This window comes from Rhineura floridana, chromosome 3 (genome assembly GCF_030035675.1).
Source record: "Rhineura floridana isolate rRhiFlo1 chromosome 3, rRhiFlo1.hap2, whole genome shotgun sequence".
Taxonomy (NCBI): domain Eukaryota; kingdom Metazoa; phylum Chordata; class Lepidosauria; order Squamata; family Rhineuridae; genus Rhineura; species Rhineura floridana.
Genome location: NC_084482.1, coordinates 47227049 through 47253706, shown reverse-complemented (window position 1 = coordinate 47253706; position 26658 = coordinate 47227049). Strand labels below are relative to the sequence as shown.

The 26658-nt window shown below is 42.3% G+C and overlaps 1 long non-coding RNA gene across 1 annotated transcript in view; it reads left to right on the top strand.

Moving 5' to 3' along the window:
* Positions 1 to 25462, top strand: part of LOC133382114 (uncharacterized) — a 46122-nt gene extending 20660 nt beyond the window's left edge. Inside the window, exons 2-5 of the long non-coding RNA XR_009761796.1 lie at positions 7643 to 7716; positions 18980 to 19082; positions 23975 to 24063; positions 25147 to 25462. This is a non-coding gene — a long non-coding RNA (uncharacterized LOC133382114). The remainder of the gene's footprint in view (positions 1 to 7642; positions 7717 to 18979; positions 19083 to 23974; positions 24064 to 25146) is intronic.
* Positions 25463 to 26658: the final 1196 nt, after the last annotated feature.

Below are 26658 nucleotides of genomic sequence, written 5' to 3'. Positions count from 1 at the left end.
GCCCAGCTACGTCCCTACCTGAGTAAGGAGGATCTTACATTAGTAGTACATGCTCTGGTAACCTCACGTTTGGATTACTGTAATGCGCTCTACGTAGGGCTACCTCTGAAGACGGTTCGGAAGCTACAGCTGGTGCAAAATGCAGCGGCCAGACTGCTAACAAGAACGAAGCGGTCTGACCATATAACACCTGTTTTGGCCCGCTTGCACTGGCTTCCAATACGTTTCCGGGCCAAATTCAAAGTGTTGGTATTAACCTATAAAGCCTCATACGGCGCGGGACCTCAATATCTGTCGGAACGCCTCTCCCGCTATGAACCGGCTCGTACACTACGGTCTGCTACGAAGGCCCTCCTCCGGGTCCCGACTCATAGGGAGGCCCAGAGGGCAGTGACAAGATCAAGGGCCTTCTCAGTGGTGGCCCCCGAACTATGGAATAGTCTCCCCGAGGAGGTTCGCCTGGCGCCGACACTATCATCCTTTCGGCGCCAGGTTAAAACCTTTCTCTACTCCAAGGCATTTTAATTTTTTGTTAATGATTGTAATGTTTGTAATTTGATTTTAGCCTTTGCTGTTTTTAGACTGTGAAATTTGATTTTAGACTGATGTTTTGTATTATATTGTATTTTATTGTATCTATGTTCACCGCCCAGAGAGCTATTGCTAGTCGGGCGGTATATAAGTTTTAAAAATAAATAAATAAATAATTAAAACAATCTCTGGTGCCAGGAACCAGGTGGTTGAGGCAGGCTGCAGGACTTCAATCAGGTCTGGCCACACAGCACCTCATGTGCATGGGTACCACACACTGTGACCCAGGGGCTCAAGCAGGAATTCTCCCTCCCACGCCATCACTGCTATCACACACCTGTCCCCGAGGATCAGACCGAGACTCGCAACAGGACTCGACACATAGAACAGCTCCTATCAGTGGGGGCGATAGAGCCAGTTCCCGTGGGAGAGAAGGGGATGAGGCTTTACTCCCACCTGTCTCTGGTCCCCCAAAATGGGGACACCGGGGCATTTAAACCTTTGAGGACTCAGTCAGTATGTTCTATGCTGGATGTTTGGGGTGGAAATGTTACAGTCCATCACGGAGGCATTGGTTCCATAGACTTCACGGAGGCTTCTTCACAGGCCCTAATTTTTCCAGACCATTACAATTTTCTCTGCTTTGCTTATGCGCATAGACAATTTCAGTTTAAGGCCTTTGGGCTTGCTTCACCAACTCGAGTTTTCACCAAGCCCATGATAGCATTGGTGACATAACTCAAGCAACATCAAATACATAAGATGACCTTTTCATCAGATCCCCATCACTACTTCAGGCATAAAGCAATATTCTGCATACGCTGCTCTGGTCTGAGGAGTCATGGATTCCTCATCAATGCTGGTAAGAGTCATTGGGTTCACCTAGGAGCCTGGATAGACACCTCCACAGGGATTATTAACCCTGCACCAGACACATAGCCAAGATCCACACCTCAGTCCAGTCTCGCATAGTACACGGATTCACAGACCTGATGAACCTACAACATGTGCCTAGCCTCCTGATACCTTGTAGAGTCGTAATTCCGTGGGCCACAGCACATACCAGACAGATACAGTGGCTCCTGCGTCCCCACTTGGATGCAATTGCAGCCAAACTACACACGTTGATATTGCTGCCTGCAGCTCTCAGATAATCTCCCCAGTGGCCATTGCCTCTCTGACACCACCTGAACGGAGTTCCATGCCTTTCCCCCCCAGCAATTCTGGTCATAACATAAATTGGTTGGAGCTCAGGGCTGTTGCCCTTGCCCTCCAACACTTTAAGCACATACTCCTTCACAAACACATATTAGTCTTCACCAACAACATTTTAACCAAATGTCATTTCAACAAACAAGGATTCAGACCTCACCCAGCTAGCAGGGCATCATAACATGAGCAGAACCCTATTGGGCCTCTCTGACAGCTCAAACACATGAGAGGGGAGCTGAAAGTGACAACAGCCTTGCTCAGCAGACATCAGAATCACCCAGGGGAAATGCAGTCTCAGCAACAGAGCATTCAAACAGTCTCAAGTCTATCGGGGTTATCCAGTCCTCCATTATTTGGCATCTCATCTTAAGACCCTCGCTCTTAAGGCACCAGATTTCACGGGTAGAAGAGAGAAATGCTCTCACCACTTGGTGGCCTCATGAGTTCCCCTTTGCCTTTCCTCCGGCTCCAGTCCTTGTGAAGGTATTCCATGAGCTCAGCCTCAAACAGTTGGAGAACGTTCTGGGTCCTCAATGGCCCAGGAGGCTGTGGTTGTCTGACGTCCTACATCTAGCATTATCTCCTTCACTACCATACCATCTCTCTACAGATCTTCTCACGCAACATCCCAACACTCATCCAGATTTTGGAAGGCTCAACCAAGCTGCCTGGAGACTGACCAGCAGATTCTCTGCTACGTGACCAGCCATACTCACTAAGCAGGCATCCAGACGGGCTTCCACTGACAGGATTTATGAGGCACCATGGAAAGCCATTTTTCAGTTAGTGCAAAAGAAAGGAGACAACATGTCCTTTAAGAAGCTAGTGCTTCCAGTCACTTCGTCTTTTCACGGTTGGCTTCAACCAAGAGCTTAAGCTCAGTTCCTTGAGTGTCAAGTAATGGCTCTGTCATCAGTTTGCTCCAGGCTGGGATGAGTGGCGCTGTCACGCCACCCACATGTTAAACATTTTTTAAGAGGGGCAACTCTACTTTCTACACCCATGATTCACGGGTTTCCTTCATGAAACCTACACAAGGGGCTCAACACCCTTACTAAATCTAATTTGGAACCATTGGCCTCTGTCACTATGACTCCTATCTTTTAAAGTAGCAGTTTTGGTGGCTCTTATTGCAGCCAGCTGAGGGGCAGAACTCAGTGTCTGTCCATCCTGGCTGATCTCTGCATTTTTTTTGTACAGACAAAGCAGTATTCAGGACAGATGCACCTTATATTCCTAAAGCCAATTCTACCTTTCAGAGGTCTGAGGAACTGATCCTCCCTTTCTTTTCCCTGAGCCATTACTTTCATCGGAAAAGTTATGGCACAGAATTGGATTTGAGGTGTGCACTTAACATTTCCATTAAATGTACAAAGACATTTAAGTTGACCACTTGATCAGTGCCTCTGTTGCATTAGCTTATGAATCCCAACTGCTTCGGGCTTCTGGTCACATTACAGTTCATTCCACCAGGCAGCAGCACCTTCTGCAGCTTTAGCCATCACCACCAGCATTGCAGAAATCCGCAGTAGGCTGGACATGACCATCGCCATTCACTAGACACACTATAAAGTGGGCACTTAAGCTTCTTCTAAAGCGGCCTTTGGCTGTAGTGTCCCTCAATCAATACTACCTTCATAGTGAGCGGACCTGCAAGTTCCCACCCAAAACGGACTTCAGCTCTGGTAGGTCCCAATGTGAGGCTATGTGGGAGAGTCTGCCAGGAAAACGGAACGTTGGTCACTTACCGTGAAGGGTCTTTTTCTGGCAGACGAAGCCCACATAGCCACACCTCGCCCTGCACTCATCCACTCACTCTGTCAATGCATAGGCTCTTCCTATTACATTACATGTTCCGCTGTCCCATTTTTGGGGGGCGCTGCCTGGTTCTGTGTTAATGTTTTTCTAAGGGTTTTACTACATAGGTCCACAGGCTCTTAGGGCTGGGCCAGAAGGGAAACTGAGGAGATGCTGAGAGGGATAGGAGCAGGAGCATGCAAATTAACACGAGAGATTTCCTGCCTGGGCTAGAGGAGACTGATGATAACCCAATGTGAGGCTATGTGGGTGAGTCCGCCAGGAAAAAGCCTTCATGGTAAGTGACCAATGTTCCATTCTCTCTCATAACTCTAGAACTCATGGACATCTAATGAATCTAAATGTTAGAAGATTCAGGACAGACAAAAGAAATTGCATAGTTAAACTGATGGATAATTTTTCTTTTCTCCTATGGGATCTTTGCTGGGGGTCCTTTAAGTAATTTAAAGACACAGGCTTAAAGCAAAAAGGTAGGCCTTTATTCTTTACAAGCATATGCAGGGTCAGCCTCCCAGAAAATCTGGAGAGGACTGCAATGAAGCACAGTCTGCACAGATCCTTTATACAGTATTGAATACACATGTGACATTAGTTTACCAATCACATAAGTTCCTTCCCACATAACATAACAGTTCTTCCCTCTTGCAATATTTCAAACCAATCAGATAATTTTATTAAAATGAATACACTTATATTCATAAATTTGCAGTCACCTCCCATCCTATTGTCTTGTTGTCTTCTTAGATTGATATCCCTACTCTATCCCACTGTCTATTTGACCTGGGTTACCGCTATTCTCCTGTCTTACGTTACTAATGATTTTGTACCATGCATTCCATTCCGTCATGGCTCCTGATCAGCCAAGCTGGCCAGGAACATCTCTAGGACATCACAACATGTTCCTTTAGCAATACCACGATGTCAGGTTGAGATTGGCTAATTTAGGGTGTTTTGTTAGCCTGCTCTCAGGTTCCTTATTCCTGTATTTCTTCAGAAATTCCATTCTTAATTTTATAAAATACATAGCTTAAAAGAGGGGTTTATAAAAGACGAAGTGCACCTGGCGCCAACACTGCTATCTTTTTGGCGCCAGGTCAAGACTTTCCTCTTCTCCCAGGCATTTTAGCATGTGTTTTTAAATTGTTTAAAATTTTTAAATTGTGTTTTAAATTGTTTTTAAAATATGTGTTTTAAATGTATATATTTGTTTTTATTGTTTTTAGTTACTGTAAACCGCCCAGAGAGCTTCAGCTATGGGATGGTATATAAATACAATTAATAATAATAATAATAATAATAATAAAATTTTATTTGTTAGTCACCTATCTGTCCGAATTAACGGCCACTCTAGACGACTTACAACAGCATAATAAAATACAATATACAATCCAAAACACATTCATCAATTAATAACATCAAAACATCAATTAATTAATCAAAAAGCTAGTCTAATCCACCCCAAAGACTCTGTAGGCCTGCCTGAATAGCCAGTCATCAGGGAGGAGGCATGACGAAGATCATAAGGGAGAGAATTCCAGAGGGTGGGGGCCACAACCGAGAATGCCCTCTCTCTGGTCCGCACCAGCCTAGCCGTTTTGACTGGTGGGATCGAGAGGAGGTCCTGTGTGGCTGATCTTGTAAGAAAGCCTGATTGGTGATACTGGAGGTGGTCCTTCAGATACACTGGGCCAAAACCATATAGGGTTTTAAAGGTCAACACCAACACCTTGAATTGGGCCCGGTAAACCACTGGTAACCAGTGTAGGTCTACCAACACCGGGGTGATATGATCCCGGCGACGGCCATGCTTAATCAAGCGTGCCACCGTGTTCTGTACCAGCTGCAGTTTCCGGACTGTTTTCAAGGGTAACCCCACATAGAGCGCATTACAATAGTCTAAGCAAGAGGAGACCAGGGCATGTATCACTCGTGGGAGCAGATGTACAGGAAGGTAGGGTCACAGCCTTTGTATCAGATGTAATTGATACCAAGCCATCTGGCTCACTGCTGAAACCTGAGCCTCCATGGATAGCTGGGAGTCGAGGATGACCCCTAGGCTGCGGACCTGGTCCTTCAGGGGTAATCTCACCCCGTTAAGCACCAAGTCGATATCTCCCAACCTTCTTCTGTCACCCACGAGCAACACCTCGGTCTTGTCAGGGTTTAGTTTCAGCCTGTTCTCGCCCATCCATCCACTTACGGACTCCAGGCACTTGGACATGGTCTTCACAGCCAACTCTGGTGAGGACTTGAATGAGAGATAGAGCTGAGTGTCATCCGCATATTGGTGACACTGCAGCCCAAAACTCCTGATGATGGCTCCCAGCGGCTTCACATAGATGTTAAATAGCATGGGGGAGAGGATAGAACCCTGTGGTACTCCACAATTAAGAGGCCAAGGGTCTGAAACCTCATCCCCCAATGCCACCCGTTGGTACCTGCCTGGGAGATAGGAGTGGAGCCACCGCAAAACAGTGCCTCCAATTCCCAATCCCTCTAGGCGATTTAACAAGATACCATGGTCAACGGTATCGAAAGCCGCTGAGAGATCCAGGAGGACAAGGAAGGTGTATTCTCCCCTATCCAACGCCCTCCTCATATCATCCACCAGGGCGACCAAGGCTGTTTCAGTTCCATGTCCAGTCCTGAAGCCCGATTGGAATGGATCTAAATAATCTGCTTCATCCAAGTGTGTCTGTAGTTGTTTGGCCACCACTCGCTCTATCACCTTATTAATAATAATATTTAACACATTGGCCTGCATTCTGAGGCCCACACAGTCAGGGGAGGTGCTAGGTGATACCTATCAGCACCTCAGCCCCAAAGAAACTGACAAGGCAAGCTATCTCAAAATATCTATTTACCATGAATACCCACTCAAAACCCATATCTTATGTATCAAAAGTGAGAAAGCAACACACCAAGTTATTTTAAAATGCATGCTAAACTCAAAGTTCCTCTTGCTCCTACTCTGGGAGCATTATGAAATATTTCCGCTAGTCGGCATTCTCGCCCTACAAATCAAGGATAGAATATAGGTAATTGTTATCTAAAATTCCATTCTCAGGATCATACAATTCAAAATACATCAAAAATTATGCTTCTTTTGCTTAAACAATGTGGTCATTAATAAAAAAATTAATCATACACCCAGGCCTACCCACTTAGCATGAGCTATGAACTTCAAGCTGAATTTGCTGTTCCCATGATCCCAAGGCCTGTGGCCTTTTGCTTAATTCTTTATAATTTTTATTATATAAATCTATACTTTCTAATATAATTACCTACGAATATATAAAAATCCATTTTTCCTTCATCACTTTCAAGGGCCTAAATTGCTTGGGGCCAGGATGCTTGAGGGATCCTCCATCAAAACTATGGAATTCGCTCCTACAAGAGGCAGTGATGGCTACAAACTTGGATAGCTTTAAAAGAGGATTAGACAAATTCATGGAGAATAAGGCTATCATTGGCTAATAGCCACAATGGCTTTGCTTTTTCTCTGTAGTCAGAGGCAGTATTCTTCTGAATGTCAATTGCTCAAAACCGCAGAAGGGGAGTGCACTCTTGCACCCATGTTCTGCTTGCGGGCTTCCCCCAGGCATCTGGTTGGCCACTGTGAGAACAAGATGCTGGACTAGATGGTCCACTAACCTGATCCAGAAGGCTCTTTTTTGTTCTTAATTGGCTACTAGCCACAATGGTTATGTTCTCCTGCCACCATCAAAGGCAATATGCCTCTGAATACCAGGGCATTACAAGTGGGAAGAACACTGTTGCTCTCAGGTCCTGCTCGTGGGCTTCTTGTAGGCATGTGGTTGGCCATGGTGAGAACAGGATTCTACACTGGATAGGTGTTTGGCCTGATCCAGCAAGACTCTTCTCGTATTCTTAAAACATACAAACTAATGCAACAAACTCAGCATGGAGGTAGGGATTGGTGAAATTTTCTGCCACTACCTTTCCTTGGGTGGGAGGTTCTTTGCACACAATGTATTTTGCTAGACCAAGAAGCTGTGTCACTGCAGACTGCAGAGTTTTGTTCCGATTTTTCCATCTGAATTGATTTTTTTATTTACAGCAAGAAAAGGGTCCTAACTCTAAGAATCCTGATTATGTACTACCTTCAAAAATGTGGCCAAGATGTGAATAAGAGTAAGTAAATATTGCTGCTGCCTTGAACTAGTTTATATTATATATACACAACTTCATGAATAATTCCTCAATAATTGAATTCATCAGGTTTTGTTCTTCCTTGTATGCATTTTATAATTTGAATTCCCTTGTGGATTAGATTATTGTGAAAGGTTACAATGCAAGGCTCTTTTCCCCCTCCCCAAAGTTTTTTTAAAAAAATATACTTTGGGACTGATAGGACTCTGAACCACATCAGGTCTTTGTTTTCTTTGTAAATACAGAGCTACAAAATTTCAACAAGTCAGGCCTTGTATGTACCACCAAGAGATTGATGACAAACCACATTATTTTCCCCTCCATATAACATCCCACAATTACAACAGTGTCTGTCAAAACACTGGTTTGTTTTGTCCAAGGTAGAGGAAAGCAAGGGATCAATCTGCTAAAGAACTGGCCTGAACATCACAATCATGTCTCACTTGAATTTATTTAGCTCTTTCCCTCTCACAGTAACAGACAGGAACTTATTTTGCCAATATTAGGAAGCAGCCTTATACTAAGTCAGACCATTGGTTAGTCTAGCTCAATATTGCCTATGTTGGCTGTCTACAGTTCTCCAGGGACTCAGGCAAAGATAGGTCTTTTGCAGCTTATTTGCAGTTACCGGGGATTGAATCTGGGAGTTTTTGCACTCTTATTCATAGACATAAAGAAAATGAGTGTAGTACTGAGGGATTTTAGGTTGCCTTAAATATTAGAAATTATGGGTAATCAGAGGGAACTTCTAATCGTACAGTAAGGGAGCACACTGCCAGGACTGTCATACAGGAAGCATGGGTAGCTCCTCTCCTCAGATATAAAGTGCTGCCCTCCACACAACTGCACTTAAAACACACTAGCATTTCCCAATTTACATTTTGAATATGAACAGACCTTTGACACTTTCTAAAATCTTTTCATTCTACCCCAACCCACCAATGGAAGCTGAAACTGAGCCCTTGAGAGGAACGATAGAACTACTCCTTTCTACTCAGCTAGCTATAAGTGTGTGTGTGTGTTATGAACCTTCAAGTCACTTATGACTTATGGTGACCCATATTTTGTTCCAGAAATGTGTTGGATATGTTTAATAGGTGCCTTACCTTGCTAGGCTCATTTTAGGAAACTGAGTATCCCCTCTGCTTAGTCTAAGTTCTGGGATCACTATTGAGCAACATACTTCTACTAATTTCATTGCATTCTGATAATTAACAGTGCCATTTTCCAGCTGGTTGTATGTATATTCACTAATAGGCAAAAAAACCTTGCGGTTTAAAAATATACCTATAGCCAACAAATATTTCTATCAAACTTTAAAAAGCAGGGAAATTGGGCAGCTATAGTGAATGCACCAGGGGAACAGGAGACTTGACCTCCTCTCTCAGATAGTGTACTGCCTACAAATTTGTCAAAATGCAAATGCAATTTGGGTTGGTCTTTCACAGTCCAGTCCAGTTCCTGTGTAGCTGTGGGCTATAGGTACATTCTTAAACCTCAAAGTTTTTTGCCTATTAGTGAATTTCTCTGCTTTTTAATCCGGCAGGTATGAAATGGGATCCTGTACAAGCTTGCCGAGAATGGATCGATCATTTCCATGCTTATTGTGTTCAGTGGGATTTACTCCCCTGCAGTCATGCTTACGATAGATGAAACTGACGACAGGGGGTGGGGAGGGGAGGGGAGGAGGAGGAGGGAGGGAATGAACGGCAGAAGGGTGGAGGGGGATGGGAGCAGGAAGAAGAGGGAGGGGAGAAAGACAGGTTTGATCATTTGCATGTTTAGTTTATTGAGTTCAGTGGGATTTACTCCTGTGCAATCATGCTTAGGATAAGTAAAACTGACTGGGGGGAGGGACGGCTGGAGTGCACAGGGAAGGAGAAAGAAGGAAGAGGGGAGCGGAGGAAGAAGGGAGAGGAGAGGGGAAGGAGGGAAAAACCAGGTCTGATCATTTGCATGCTTACTGATTTCAGTGGGATTTACTGCTATGTAATCATGGTTAGGATAGGTAAAACTGACAATGGTGGAGGAGCAGGGAGGGAGGAGAGGAGAGGAGAGGAGAGGAGAAAGGGAGGGGAGAGGGGAGTGGAAGGAGGTGGAGGGGAAGGAGGGGATTAGAGTGGAAGGGGCACGGGAGGGCAGGTTTCATCATTTGCATGCTTATTGAATTCAATGGTACTTACTCCCATGCAATCATGCTTAAGATAGGTAAAGCTGACCAGGAATAGGGGAGGGGAAAGGAGAGGATTAGAGGAGGAGGGGGATGGAATTGGAGGGGGAGGGAAGGGGCAAGAGGGATGGGATAGGAGGGAGAAGTGAGGGTGGGTTTGATCATCTGCATACTTTTTGAGTTCAGTGGGATTTATTTCTGTGCAATCATGTTTGAAAATGGAAATGGACTGCATTCAAGTTGATCCTGACTTATGATGACCCTATGAATAGGGTTTTCATGATAAACGGTATTCAGTGGTGGTTTTACCATTGCCTTTCTCTGAGGCTGAGAGGCAGTGACTGGCCCAAGGTCACCCAGTGAGCTTCATGGCTGTGTGGGGATTCGAACCCTGGTCTCCCAGGTCATAATCCAACAGTGACCTGGGGGAGGGGCAGGGAGGGTAGGAGGAGAGGGAGGGAAGGAGGTTGAATGTGTGGTTACTGGGCAGAGGGAAACATTGTGAACAGTATCATTGCTTTTCAGGATTTTCCCCACCTTTTTATTCTACAGCAGGCACATGTAGCCTCCCACCCACATTTAAACCAAAGCTGTCACTGGCCACATCCACACCAGACCTTTGTTTCACTTTAGACAGTCATGGCTTCTCCCAAAGAATCCTGGGAATTGTAGTTAGTGAAAGGTGCTGAGAGTTGCTAGGAGATGTCCTGTTCTCACAGAGCTTCAATCAGTGCGGCTGACTCTTAAACCAGTCTGGCCACTGGACTTCTGTCAGGAGAACAGCAGTCTCCTCTCAGCACCCTTCACAAACTAAACTTCCCAGGATTCTGTGGAGGAAGCCATGACTGTCTTGCGTGAAATCAAAGTCTGGTGTGGTTGTACCCCCCTGATTAGGCAAGCCAAGAAGCTGTGAGTCTGACTTTTAGAATACTGACGGTTCTTACTGAGCATACCTGACATTATCATTCAGTTCAATGCAAAATTTCTTAAATTAATTAAAAATCAGCCAGGCATTTTTAAAACTTTTAAATTACAGAGGATGAAGGTCAGAGTATGGGGCAAGGTCAGTAACAGGATTACATACCCTCTGTGAACATGTCTGATTTGTAATGAATTTCAACAGATTATGAGAACTCTTAGAGAAAAAAGACCAAAAGGGGTCTGGGTTTTTTTCTCTCTCTTTAGACTTTGAACTCTCGATTCTTTCTGACTGTTTTGTTTATCGCCATGAAAATTGAGAGGGTTGTTAAGCAAGCATTTCTTGAGTTCAGGACTATATGTTTGTAAGGTTTTGTTTTGAAAGGAGCTTATGGGAGGCATCAGAATGGCCTGGCGGGTATTTTCAATTTAACATTGCGGAATGGAATAGTCCCAGGCTATTTTCTGAAAGCGCATAAGGCCAGCACCCTGCTGAAGCTAAGCAGGGTCAGGTGTGGTCAGTGCCTGGATGGGAGAGCACCTGGGGACCAAATGTAAGCCACCTTGGGTTTCATGAAAAGAAAGGCAGGGTAGAAATGTAATAAATAAATAAATAAAATGTGAAAAATCCACACTGGCTATAGTATACAGCCACACTTGTGGCTGTATAATGATAGCTGTAATAAAAAAAAAATGTGTTGTTATATGCCTTCAAGTCGATTACGACTTGTGGTGACTCTATGAATCAGCAAATTCCAATAGCATCTGTTATACACTACTCTGTTCAGATCTTGTAAGTTCCTTGTGGCTTCCTTTATGGAATCTTGTTTGTTCTACCTCTTTTTCTACTCTCTTCTGTTTTTCTGTATTGTCTTTTCTAGTGAATCATGACTTCTCATTATGTGTCCAAAGTATGATAACCTCAGTTTCATCATTTTAGCTTATAGTGATAGGTTTCGTTTAATTTGTTCTAATACTCAATATTTGTCTTTTTTGCAGTGCATGGTATGTGCAAAGCTATCCTCCAGCACCACATTTCAAATGAGTTTATTTTTCTCTTATCTACTTTATTCACTGTTCAGCTTTCACATCTATACATAGAGATCAGGAATACCATGGTCTGAATGATCCTGACTTTGGTGTTCAGTGATACGTATTTGAATTTGAGGACCTTTCTCTCATTCTAATTCTCTAGTTTCCTGGTTCTCTCTTCTAGTTTCTAGCTACCTTCCCCAGTTCTAGCCTTTTTCTGATTTCTTGACTATTGTCTCCATTTTTGTTAATGACTGTGCCAAGGTATTGATAATTCTTCACATGTTCATTGTCTTCACTGTCGACTTTAAATTTACATAAATCTTCTGTTGTCATGACTTTACTCTTTTTGACCTTCAGCTGTAGCCCTGCTTTTGTGCTTTCCTCTTTAATTCATCGCATTCATTTCAGATCATTACTGGTTTCTGCTAGTAGTATGGTACCGTCTGCATATCTTAAATTATTGATATTTTTCCTCCAATTTTCACACCTCCTTGGTCCAATCCTGCTTTCTGTATGATATGTTCTGCATATAGATGAAAGAAATAGGGTGATAAAATACAGCCCTGTCTCACATCCTTTCCGATGGGGAACCAATCAGTTTCTCCATATTCTGTCCTTACAGTAGCCTCTTGTCCAGAGTGTAGGTTGCACATCAAAACGATCAGATGCTGTGGCACCCCCATTTCTTTTAAAGCATTCCATAGTTTTCCATGATCTACAATCAAAGGCTTTTCTATAATAAACTAGTTTTCAGGATCCTCTGAGGAAGCCAAGTCTGTTAAAGTAGTTTATATGTGGTTTAAACATAGGGTGTGGATGAGACCCTAGACTCTTTGGTGGTGCATGGTGGATTTACTGCAGTGTAATATACACTTACACCAGCCTTCCCCAACTGGGTGCCCTCCAGATGTTTTGGATGACAAGACTACTCCCTTTCATCCTAGTCAGCATGGCCAATGTTCTGGGATGACAGGAGTTGTAGTCAAAAACATATGGAGGGCTGGCCCACATCATACAGGAGATGGCTACCTAATTGCTAGGCACACCAACACTTTTCTTGCAACTCTCTAATTCAACCAACTTTGGCAGGGTCCCTGTCTATTCTACACTGCAACTGCTAGCATGCCTCTAGCACTTAATAAATTTGCAACAGCAGTTATGCTGTAAAATTGCATAGGCCTCAAAATCCACAGAGACCTGTGGCAACTCTGCATATGCAACAGGCCCGAGTCACTTATTTCTGGAAGCAGGTGTTCTTGCTGCCAGATGAACTGCCTTCACCATAAACCCTGAAGTGCCTTTGAGGTAACACAAGAAATTACTGATATATCAAGCAAACAAGATTCATAGCACAATCACAGGCCTGTTTGCTCAGACATTAAGTCCCACTGTGTTCAATGGAGTTCAAGAGAGTGTGTTTAAGTCTGCCGCCTTTCCAGAGAAATTTGTAGTCAGCAGTAGTACTAACTGTGTTTTATAATTTGTGCACCAGTTCTGTCACCTCTGGTAGAAAATGAACAGTGGCACATTATGGTCAGAATTCCTTTATCATAATGTATACAAGAAATTTTTCAGGAATTTAAAAACACATGCTTCCCATCCTAATCTAGATGTTACTGTGCATGTTTTGGGAAGCAGGGGGGGGCATTTTACTAGGGGTCAGTATTGACTTAGCTCAGCTGCCATTCAAATGAGTACAATTTAGGCCATTGGTTAAGGTGTCTTGGAAAACTGATCCATGTTTCTTGACACCTATTTAAAAAGTTGGAAGTCAGTTCCCAGCATTAACCTGCTGGTTTTGCTTGCGCTAACCTCAGAGATGAAGCAGACAGAAGCAGGAACCCACTGCAGAGAACTGCAAAAAAAAGGTCGTTATTATTATTTTAATGTGTAGTCAGTCATTCCACAGTTGTTTAATCTGCAAGACTGTTGCAAGGTGGCTTTGGAAGGTCTCTAGCAAAGATGACAGGACTCATACTGTGACTGAGCAGAGCCTGCTGAGTTGGAAAAGCAAGGTGAAAAGGGGGAAGAGCCAACATCTTTTTCATAAAGCGGAAAGAAAGCAATAAAGCAAAAGGCATTTCCTACAGGTAGCCATTAAATCATTTAGTGTGCAGGTCTCTGGAGAGAGATATCAGCCCCTCTTTCTTTTCCAGAACGGGCTGTTTCTGACCATTTCTCATGCAATGCTCAGTGTCTTCACTTGGGTCTCTCTGGGTTTTTAACCCAGACTCATGCCACACTTCCTTCGGAGATGGTCCTTCACCCATGCATCAATTTCAAAGAACGTTGAATGGGTCTCCAGTGACACTGTCCAAGGTTTCTGTTTTTCTCGTGATAATGTGCTAATCATCTGAGACCCAGAATACATTCTGTCTACACAACATCATTTGTCAAACTCACTACAAGATGCTGGAAACAGGGAGGAAGAGAGCAGGGAAAACAAAGGAGAGTGAACACGGCTCTGCTTTTCTTTTCTCTCCCATGTGGTTCTCCCTTAATCTCTAAAACATCTGATTGGACATCAGAAAAATAAGCCATGCTTTTTTCTTCTTCTCCATTTACATGAGACCACAGAGCATTTCTTCATAAGCAATTTCACAACATTTAGGGTACATTAAGAAAATGTACCATGAGGTTTGATCTGTTGCTACGTTCACCATTCCAGTTGATAATGTTAAATAGGAAACTTCATGTTAAGTGGGTCTGGTGATGCAATTTGGTTTAGCTCTTCTAGACAATCCCAGCAGGCCACATGAAAAATAGTTTGCTAGTCCTGAGTGAGGAAGAATATGTTACACAATGAAATGTATCTGTCCGTTGCCTTTTTTTAATTGCATTTCGAAAGTATTGAAATTGTTCCTACCCCTAATTTAACTGAAAACAAGGCAAAACAAAAGTAGGAAAACAGTAATTACTGCATGGAAATGAGGCAAACGCCAACGTACATTTTTGCATATTAAACAAATAATAATCACAGGGTGTAGTGCAGCACAAACTTGGAAATACGGACTTTTGAACTCAGGACTTACTTCTAAGTAAAAATGCCTAGGATAGGCTATGCATCCCATTGTACTCCAGTCATTTCATTCCCCCCACCCCCAGTACTTTCAACTTCTACTGGCTTTAGCTGGATGAGTTGAAGAGGAATAAATATGTTGCAGTGCATTATACCTAAAGACAGTCAGTTGTATAGAGCACATCAGATTTCATGATTACTAGATTCAAAATATGAATTTGTTCAGCTCTAGATCTTATTGGTCAGATGTATTACAAATTGTAGGGATGCCAAGGATTTTGTTTGGTTCGGAGTTTTAAGTGAATCATCCTGATATTTATTTATTTCCTAGGTTTATATCCTGCCCTTTCCCCCAGTAGGAGCCCAGGGTTGCAAACAAAAGCACTGAAAACACATAATAAAAACAGACTTTAAAGTATATTAAAAAAGCAACCATTAAAACAAAACATCTTTAAAAAAAATTAAAGGCTTTAAACACATCTATTTTTAAAAAAGAAGGTTTAAAAACATATTAAAACAATTCCAACACAGATGCAGACTGGGATAAAGTCTCTACTTAAAAGGCTTGTTGAAAGAGGAAGGTCTTCAGTAGGCACCAAAAAGATAACAGAGATGGCACCTGTCTAACATTTAAGGGGACTGAATAAGGGTAGGTGCCATTACACTAAAGGTCCGTTTCCTGTGTTGTGTAGAACGGACCTCCTGATAAGATGTTACCTGCAGAGCGCAGTGATCGACTGGCTATGTAAGGGGTAAGACGATCTTTCAGGTATCCTGGTCCCAAGCTGTATAGGGCTTTGTACACCAAAATTAGAACCTTGAACTTAGCCCAGTAGCTAATGGGCAGTGCAATTCTTTCAGCAGTGGAGTGACATGTTGGTGATACCCTGCCCCAGTGAGCAGTTGTGTCACTGCATTTTGCACCACCTGCAGCTTCTGGACCAACCTCAAGGGTATATATAATGTGCATTACAATAATCCAGCCTGGAGGTGCATAGGGGTAGGCAAAAAGGATTCTTCTCTAATTTTTTGTGCTCAGTAGTGCAAAACTCACAGATATGAGAGAGGTGTCCCTATGGAAAAAAAACTGCCAAACTGCAGACAAATTGGTCCAGGGGTTTTGGTGCTTGGAACTTTTAAAAGTTGATTTTTTTGAAGGCTAGATCTCAAAGGAATTGACTTTCTTCCCACATAGCACTGGCATTGGACAGTGTGGGTACAATCATCCCCTCTGATTACAAGCTCGACCTGTCAATCAAAATGGAGCTCTCCTTCCTCTCCCCACCCTGGCATTTGCTGTATCTCACCCCTCACCCTGGGTAGATAGTTAGTTCCTGGGTCAAGGGGAAGTACTGGAAGGGAGGACTTTCTGAGGACAAATGGGGGGGGCAGCAAATGGAAAAAGAGAGGTCTAGAGGGGAATGAGTCAGCTTGGCTCCCTGTGTACTAATGCTTAAATAAAACTGTTCTGCGAGAAGAAAGGGCAGAAGACCAACTTGGAAGTGCTAATCCAAATGGTTTGCAGCAGCAGGAATAGATATGCTTGGAGTTGTTTCTAAGAAAGACAGACCTATGAATTTCTGGGAGAGTAAAAGCCTTGTGTGTTACTTTCATTTGGCTGAGTTCAAAAAAGAGGAGTAGAAGTAGAAATACAATGCAAGAGGGGTACAAACTGCAGAAAAGAAACTGAAGAGGGAAAGTGTTTGGTTTGGGAAAACAAAGTAAGAGAAGGTAGTTGTGAGATCTATGGTAGTGCATAGAAATAATTGTGGGGCAAGAAGGAAGAGCACAAGACCAATTTGGAAGTGCCAATCCAAATGGTTTGCAACAGCAGGAATAGATGTGACACCCTCTACAGAACTGTAGACAAACACCATAACTTGAGTAACTAGGGTTGTGTTTATGCAGCAGTTTGTCCCTCTTAAGTTAATACAAATGTAAACATGGGTGCATAGCACAGCTTAGTGTAGTAAACCATAAAAACATCACTCTATAAATATCCCAGCATGGTCTAATGATGGAATCACATAATTTTCCGTTTAAGAATTATAATGCCATACAAATCAGTGTACAGACTCCTGGGTTCACAGAAAAGCTATCAGGAAACATAATTAATGTGAGCTGAGCTTATGTATGAGGAATCATATGACTGCATCAGCATGTGGTACACTGCAATGCTGCTCATCTGTTGAATCTTCATCTTAGCAAGTCAGTTTTGTTTATTTAGCCATTTATATGCCACCATTCATCAAAAATGGTCCCATAACAGTTTACAAAAACAAGATGTGGAGTCATGGGCCCCTAGGCCCTGGAGTTCATCTAACACAGAGACCACCAGGTGAACCTCTTCCCCTGATCTTAATGCACAGGCAGGTTGATATAGGATATATTAACCAAGGGCTTCAAATGTCAAGGCTTTAAATGTCAACATAAACACCTTGAAGGTAATTGGCAACTGTAGTGTACTATCTGAGAATACGACTTATATGTAACTAACCCACTATTCCCATCTCAACACCTGGTCACCATGGTGACAAGGGAGTGGGCCTTTCAGTTGGGGCTTCCCAACTGTGGATTACACTCCCCAGTGAGGTACACTCCCTACTGATGCTTTCTTAACATCTTTTCAGCACCAGGTAAAACTTACCTTTCTTCCTTCAGGCTTTTGATAGACTGAGATAATGTTGTCTGTTATTAGAATGCTGCCAAAGCTTCCTGTGGCTGTATGGGGGGGTGTTGTTGTTTTATTGTTTTGTTGTTTTACCGTTTTGTTTTTATAGTATGATATATTTGTTTTTTATTTAAACAGTGTTGTAAATTGCTTGGAAACCTTCAAATAACAGACGACTTAACAACAACAATAATTCTGCACTAGTTGCATCTTCTAGATTGTCTCAAGGGCAGTCCTACATAAAGTGCATTACAATAGTCCATCCTGGAGGTTACAAGAATGTGGATAACTGTAGCCAGGCTATCCCTGTCCAGAAAAGGCCCTGGGTTGATGCACCAACCAAAGCTGTGAATAGGCTTTCCTAGCCACTGAGGTCACCTGGGCCTCCAGTGACAATGATGGTTCTGGGAACATCGCCCACATCCAGAACAGATTGTTTCTCCAAATCCCAAACCTGGATTCACACTGGCTGGTGCAAGGTGATGGAATCTGGTCCACTTCATTCTTCAGCATCATCTTGCCCCAGTTTGCAACACATAATTTGATTTAGACAGTGAATAGATGAGCTTTGCAACATTTATTGGCAACCCCTGGATTTTCATAATGAGTGAGAGAAAGTGGTTCAGCCAAACCTAGCAGTTCAACATTTTCTTTGTTTCATGTTGCAATTTGATATGGGAACATGCTATACCTGTAAAAAATGTGATATTTAATGTCAATGGCCTGTCCTCACCAATGAAGCAGAGTTCCTAACTTTAAATTATTTAACAGGCAACAGCACTTTTCCTCCCCCAAAATAGACCAATATCTAGCTTTATTTGAAACCATGGCATGAAATCAAGCTCTTTTCTCTGATTACTCTCTATGTGTGAGCCACTTCAGTTTCTGCTGGCAGCCCTCCCATCTTCTGGCATCCCCTTTCAATGGCCTGAAGTCTAATTAGACTTCACCTCAGGTAACTCTTCAAAAGAAAATTCTAATAATTTTAATTTGATGGGCGACATGTTAGGGGGAAAAAAATAACAACCTCAAATCTGGCATTAACCTGTGGTGGAAAACCAGCCAGGGGGTATTTCCACCAGAAATCTTGGAAACTCTTCAATGGATGGAGGAGAGGGAAGGAAGGCAAGCAGAGAAGAGATGAAGTAAAAGAGATGTGTTTCTTTGCCAAGGTCGGCTTCTAAGCAAATATATGTGGATTCGGTTTCAGGTTTTGGGTTACAGAATGTTGGCCAATAATTCGCTACACTTGATATCAGGAGGACTGGCAAGAAACTGATACGGAGCCTTTTAGTCCTTCAGTGCTTGCTAGGATTGATCTTGCCCTGACTACAACTGTGTCTTCTTTGTGGTGATTAATCATTTATTTGGGCCACTTCATGTTGAAATGATTTACACTTGAGAGTGCTATCCTTTTCTCTGTCTTTTGCAGATTATAGAAAAAGATTGGGCAATGAGTGATAAAGAGTTTGCTTACGGCCATCAAGGGAGACTCAGGAGAAGAAGAAAAAATTGAACTTAGGATAACTATGTCTGTAAGCAGCACTCTGGCCAGCAGAATATTCTAACTAACTGCTTAATTCCTTCACTCTCTTACTCACAATTTAACCAGGTGTGGGTGAGATGCATAAAATTGTCAGCCTTTTAGGCTTGTAATTCTTCATTTAGCCCCCCCCTTCATCATAACATTGGGTTAACAGAAATGAATGTGAGATTCTTTCAGTAATGCTTACACGTTCTGCTTCTGCATTTGTGTTGGAATTGCTTTTTATTGTTTTAAACCCTTTTTAAAAAAATGTTAAGCTGTTTTGATTTAATATATTTTAATGTCTGTTTTTATGATGCTTTAAAGTGTTTTTAGTGCTTTTGTTTGCCATCCTGGGCTCCTACTGGGAGGAAGGGCAGGATATAAATCTAATAAATAAATAAAAATGTTCTATTCCAGGGAATGAGACATCACAAACAGACCTTTATGGTTTAAACATATAGAAAAAATAAATGACAATGAGAATGTGTGGAACTCACCTGGAAAAAAATGCTAGTGATACCTAAATGGTTTTTTGAAATCCCCTTGATGTTCTTTTAGCTTGTTTAGTTCAAGCTACAACTGCAAAACTCCCATCCATTTTAGGAGAAAATCTTAACACACTGCTGTCTGGAGCATTCCTCCCCTTCCTTCCCAGGGCCACTCCAGAGTGGTGTTTTATTGCAGGGATATTCTGCAGCATTTTCTCCACACAATCATAATGCATTAGTGGTAGATTTATTCTGCTTTATTTGTTGTTCTGTGATGCTTCTCCAATACTACCACATTATTGCTGTCTGGAGGGGAAAATGCCCGCAAACCAGATGTGGTATAAAAAGTTAACCGGATTTCAGCAGGAAGTTACAGGATATGCACTGATTGGAAATGAAACAGTGTGACAACCCCAAAATGTTTACAGGTGAAAACAGTATTGAAAGTGGGATTGTGTGTGACTGCCCCAATAGCATCATGAACGTGCAATAAAAAGGATGTCTGAAGGGGACCCCAGACGCTCAGGGCTGCTTCACCCATTCCATTTTTATGTGCTCATATCCAATGTATTCAGCAGTGCCAAACATGAAGCAGCCAACAGTGGAACAATGTTGAGCAACTATTTCATACATAGTACAGCATGCAATCAATCTTCTTTATTATGGTCAATGACTAGCATAGAAAGCATTCAGAAACAGCATAAAACATAATCTCCAAATGTGTAAAATAAGATAGAATAGAATAAGATGGCAGTATGCTAGTGTACTGCAAGCACTCTTGCTCACTCAGCAAACATCTTATTTATGCTGCTGAGTATGAAGTGTGTGTATGTACTGCCTTCAAGCCGATTCTGACTTATGGGGACCCTATGAATAGGGTTTTCATGAGGCTGAGAGGCAGTGACTGGCCCAAGGTCACCCAGTGAGCTTCATGGCTATGTGGGGATTCGAACCCTGGCCTCCCAGGTCAGAGCAATCATTAAAACACACTGCAGATTCCAGAATAGTCTGGGGAACATTAATACTCTGACATTTAGATGTTTTGCTATATTATTTGTATATATGGCTATTGGTACAGAACTATATTTTAAATTCCTATAAGCTAGTTCTCAAAAGAATTTCCCAATACTAATAAATGTGCTTTTCCCTTAGTAGCAGCTATTGATAGCCTTATCCTCCATGTATTTTCTAATCTAATCTTTTAATGCTGTCCAAGTTGATGGCCATCACTGCCTTCTCTGGGAGCGAATTCCATAGTTGGACTATGTGCTGCATGACAAAGTTCATCCTTTTGTCTGTCCTGAATCTTCCAACATTTAGTTTTATTGGATGTCCATGGTTTCTAATATTATGAGGGAGAAACACTTGTTTCTATCTACTTTTATTTTTAGTACCTTTCCTAATGGTCCAAAGCATGGAATTTGCTTTTTTCACAGCAGGTGCACACTGGGTCGACATCTTCATCACCCTAATTGTCCCACAGGTTTATCCATAATATTGCTATGCATACTCCATATCTGAATAGTGAGAGATTTCAGGAGTGCCAGCCCATATCTCTGGTTTATTTTTCTTAGAATCAAAGTCACTGGAGACAGTGATGTCTTTGGGATATCTGATTTTATTACACACGTATACAGGCTGAGCATAAGATGGAAGGACTCACAGCATTAACATTCCAACAGATCTTGCTCCCCCATTAGGTTTTTAGAGGGGGTCCCAAAGCTATAGCTTTGGTTCCAAGAGAGAGAGACAGAGAGAGTCAAGATTCTCTTGTCTCCCAGCTTCACCAAAATTGGCTCCAGGTCTATTCTCCTTCACTCATATGTTATTGTCTCCAGCCAGGAGGAAATGGCCTGTCTTCGCAAAGCATCTAATAGTTTTTGTTCGCTTTAGTTATGCAAAGACATACTTAACACCTAACTAGAACCATTAACAAAGAAACTAGTTTGCCCACTTCGGCAGTTTCTCTTTCTACAGAATTCCATCTTGCATATATAAAACCACAGGCTTGGAGGGGACCCAGAGATGACATCCAGACTAATCCCTCAGTCCTATAACAATATACTGTGGGCTGTAGTTAATGAGCTTCATTCTCTCCCATCCTTAATTAATGGTCTTATTGTATTGTTATATAGTGCTTTTCCTTTTTCTTGCATATATGCACACACAGAGATTTTTTTAAACTTTTAAAACATTTGACTGCACTGCAATGTGTGCTTGGCACAGCCAGCTTTGTGAAAAACGGGAATTGTTCTATCATGATCTTGACATCACACTGCAGTCAACAGTAGCATTGAAGGTCGAAGTTACATGTGAAGGCACACATTATGTTCTAGGTAAAGCCAGCTGTGGACAAGATGTATGGACTTGCAAAGATAAAACCAGTGTTTTATGCATTTTAGTAGGTTTTAGTGAGCAAATAGTGCCACCTTAATTACTAACCACTCAAAAAATGGAAATCAGGAAGCGTTTAGACATCTGAAGTTACAGTAGCCTAAGATACATGACACTATTGTAACTAACACAAATCATCCTGAATCAGGTCTGAACTGGCCGTAATTGATCAGTAATGAGTCCTTGGGGTCGTAGTGGATAGTAGCTTGTTGACCCAGTGTGAAGCAGCTGTGAAAAAGGCAAATTCCATGCTAGGGATCATTAGGAAAGGTACTGAAAATAAAACTGCCAGTATCATAATGCTACTGTATAAATCTGTGGTGCAGCATTTGGAATAATAAGTACAACTGTGGTTGCCTCACCTCAACAAGGACACTGTAGAGCGGGAAAAAGTTCAGAAAAGGGCAACCAAAATGATCAAGAGGATGGAACGACTCCCCCATGAGGAAAGATTGCAGCATTTGGGGCTTTTTAGTTTAGAGAGTAGGCAAGTAAGAGGTGACATAAGAGAAGTGTATAAATTTATGCATGGCATGGAGAAAGTGGACAGAGAAAAGCTTTTCTCCCTCTCTTATAAGACTAGAACTCATGGAAATTCAGTGAAGGTGAATGTTGAAAGATTCAGGACAGACAAAATAAAGCACTTCTTCACACAGTGCATAGTTAAACAATAGAATTTGCTCCCACAAGAAGCAGTGATGGCCACCAAATTTGATGGATCTAAAAGAGGATTAGACAAGGTCATGCAGAAAAAAGCTACAAGCATTTGGACTATGATCTGCCTCCACAGGCCAAATACCAGTTGCTGGAGGAGACAGTGCTGTTTTTACTCAGGTCCTGTTTGTGGGTTCCCCAAGGGTAGCTGGTTGGCCGCTGTGAAAACAGGATGCTGGACTCGATGGGCTATTGGCCTCATCCAGCAGGCTCTTCTTATGTTTTTATGTTAACTAGGCACTTTTGGAAATTACTGTCAGTCCCATTCATTTAGGGATATACTTTTTGCATTTTTAAAAACTCAGTAAAGTATAATATAAATTTCCAAGGCCTTTGCAATTCTAAAGACAACAGCTACCCCCTCCCCCATTTTTTAACATTACTGTTTCTGTCATCAATAATCATGTTCCCAAGCATAAAGCATATGAGTACAGTTTTGGACTGTAGGGTATGCACATGAGAAAATGGGAAGGAAGAAGTAGAGACATATTTTAACTTTCTGACAAATAGTTTCGATGATCAGGGATTCCAGCACAAGTAAGAGTGAGAACAGAAAAATAGTTCCAAGTGGCAGAAGCCAGGTTCCTCTCTAATGTCAGGATGAGTGAGGAAATCAAGGGAACCACAACTTTGTTACTGTGAGAATAACCACAAATAATGGGAGACATGCAGATAAGAAAAGGAGTGTTTTACTTCCCATGTGCATTTGTTTGCCAACTGCAGCTGGGCACAGATTCATTGCTCTTTTCCTCATAGCTGAGCACAAATTTATGGTCCGTTTCTCCTCTCACTGTCTGATGCTCTAGACTTTCGTTCTTCCAGTCTGCAAATGATCTAAAAGATGGTTTTGCATTGGATGAAATTAAGTCTACCTTGCTATCATGAAAACTTTCCAAAGCATACATCCAGACAGTAGGACAAAATCATTCAAAATCATAAAATCTTCCCTGTCCCATCTTGGCTACCTCCCAATGAGTGTCTCTGGACCACTGTGGCATTGGCCCTCAGTGTACTTGAGGGTGTATTGGGAAGAACTGAAGTTTCAACTGAAATTATGTTTAACAGAGTGGAACTATTTAAAACAAACATACTGTTACTAACTTTTTGGGAAAAATTTTTGGAAGTGCTTCCCAGTACCATTTTTTTAAATTTACATGTGAAAATGTTCAATTATTCATTTACATTGCCGTGCCTTATTTTCTTCTCTTCTGTCTGTCTGTCTCTTTCATACGGAAACACACATGGCTCCCCTGCTGCTCAGTGATACAATCTCATTGTCAAATCTCTGTGATCCTTGACTCAGGTGCCCAGGCAGAAGAAAGAATCAATAACCAGAAGGAGTGGGAGAGGGGGAGGATGCAGGTGAAACACCAGCAGAAGCAGTGAGATCAAGTAGGTTTTAAAAAAGAATATTCTCACAATCACAATTTTTAAACAATTACATTATTTTATCTTTTCTACGTAAGGGTGGATCTTTCAATTTCAGTTTCTCTCTTTCTCATTATTCCAGTCTTAAATCCATTTCTCCCCATTTCCACATCAGTTTGAGGTTGTGGTTTTCTAAAGTCCTCATGAATATTCATCAGCGTTTTAATGTGAATTTCTTCTGATTTTTGCCAGCAATTTCCCTTACTATAATGCATTTTTAAATGTTATTCTCATGAACACATTCTTTTATCTACACTTCACCCTGGTATATGCATTTTGTACACATTATTTGGCTGGACAATTGCATTGCAAAATTTGGATAAGTGAATTTCAAAGAATGGCTGCATTTCAGTTTGTATATTGTTTCAGAAAGTACAAATTAGGTAGGTTCACATTTAAATACAATCTGAATGGAACTTCTCCCCATCCCTAATCTCTTCCCGAACTCATTATGTCCATCAAAGTCCTCCTTTACCAGTTCCTCACCTTGCAACTCTGCAGTGGCAAGACCTCTATTCTTCTCTCCCCCTGTCCCTGCACACCAAGTATGCCACAATTACTTGCACCTAGCCAGAATTGAGAAGGAGAAAAGAATCCTTTATTTGTAAATATAATCAAAATGTTGGTAAGATCAGCCTTATTGTTCAGGATTGGAACAGTAGAGAAAGGAGGTATGTGTGTGTGTGTGTGTGTGTGTGTGTGAGTGAAAGGGAAGTCTATGGAAGACACTGGGGCATCAATTTCAGCTTGAAGTGTATTCAGTTTAATCAAATAACTGGATTGATTTATCAGCTAAAGTTGTTAACTGCCTAGACCAAATCTCATAAATTGGTTGTCATCCCTAATAAATAATAGTCCTGAAAGACAAGGTTCCAACAACAGACAACACGGCTTTTAGCAACATGTGCAGAAGAGATTTTAGTGCTGAAAAGAGTCCAGAAAGTTCCATCAGTAACAGATTTCGCCCAGGGCTGGAGCATCAGTATGGAGAATCCACATGCTGTTTTTGATATCCATTAATCATCTGGCTAATTTGTTTTCACACAGGAGCGCTGACAGCAAATGAATGTTATTGCAGCAAGAACACAGTGTATAATCCAGACTATTATGGCAATAGCACTGATGAAAACGGCTGCTCCATGTGTGTTTTCTATGCACCACTCTTTGTCCAAATATAATTGTAAATATGTCTTTATTCTTTATTCACAACTGCTGAAAGAAACAGACCTACCATATGTGGTTGGGATGATGATAAAAGCACTGCTGCTTATCTCGGAAACATGAGCTGAAATTTGGCCAAGGATTTCCTAACTATTTGGAATTATAACCTGGGACTGAATTGACAGCATTATGTAGCCACTAAGACTCCTTCTCCAATAAATCTTTTTTGTATTCTCTCTGTGTGTCACAAATTCCATCTGACTGCCACTAGTATTGCTGCTGGCTTGATTAAGACTTTTAGGGGCTAGCTTACAAAATGTGGTGATAGTTGAAATGGGTTTCTTGCAGAGAACAAAGGATGATGATGGCTAAACTGGGCCCCTTCTAAGGAACTCTTATAATGCATATAAGCACCCATATCTGTACATATCAATGAAGTGGACCTGGAACTTTTAATTGGGCAGAAGTATCAATAACTCACACATTAAAGACAAACTTACGGGATCAACGCTTTCCAAAGATTTGTAGAGGTAGAAACTGCAGTGCAATACACAGTTATATCCTTTATGATGAAACAGGATTTATCTTCAGCTGCTGTTCCTGTTTGTAATTAGACCAAAATGACTAAGAAAATGTCATAGCCATACACTAGAATCAGGGCCAGCGCCAGAGGGCAGCCAGGTCGGGCCCTGACTGAGGGCCCCTAGGGCTCAAGGGGCTCCTGAAGGGCCCCTCAGGGTGGGTAGCTCTCCCTTCTGCAATCTGCAGCAGCGTTGGCTCCCGACCCTGCAACGGATTGCAGAGAGGGAGCTCTGAGGCCTCCTATTACTGCACAGGCCCGCAATGCCCACCTGTATGCCCCACCTACTTCTCCCTTGAAGTAAATTCTGGTTGTGCTGTGGGCGCAAGCCTGCCATCAACCAAGACGGTGGCAGAGGTTTCCCTAAGGGGCTGATGCCCCTGCTGCCATGTTGGTTGATAGCAGGTATACGCACACGTGGCACATCAGCCCCTTAGGGAAGCCTCAGCCATCATCTTGGTTGATGGCAGGCATGCACGCACAGTGTGGGCAGCATTCACTTCAAGGTTCATAGGTGGGGCGTGTGTGCATGTGGGTGCCAGGGCAGGCTGGTGCCCAAGGGTCCCAGCCTGCCTGGCACCTGCCCTGACTAGAATCGTAGAATCATGGAGCTGGAAGGGGTCTATATGGCCATTGAGTCCAACCCCCTGCTCAGTGCAGGAATCCAAATTAAAGCATACTTGACAGGTGGCTGTCCAGCTGCGTCTTGAATGCCTCCAGTGTTAGAGAGCTCATCATATCCCTTGCTCACCACATGAAATCCTACTAATTTGGGCATGAACAACTTGTGTCCCAGGAAATAACCAGCTGTCAACTGG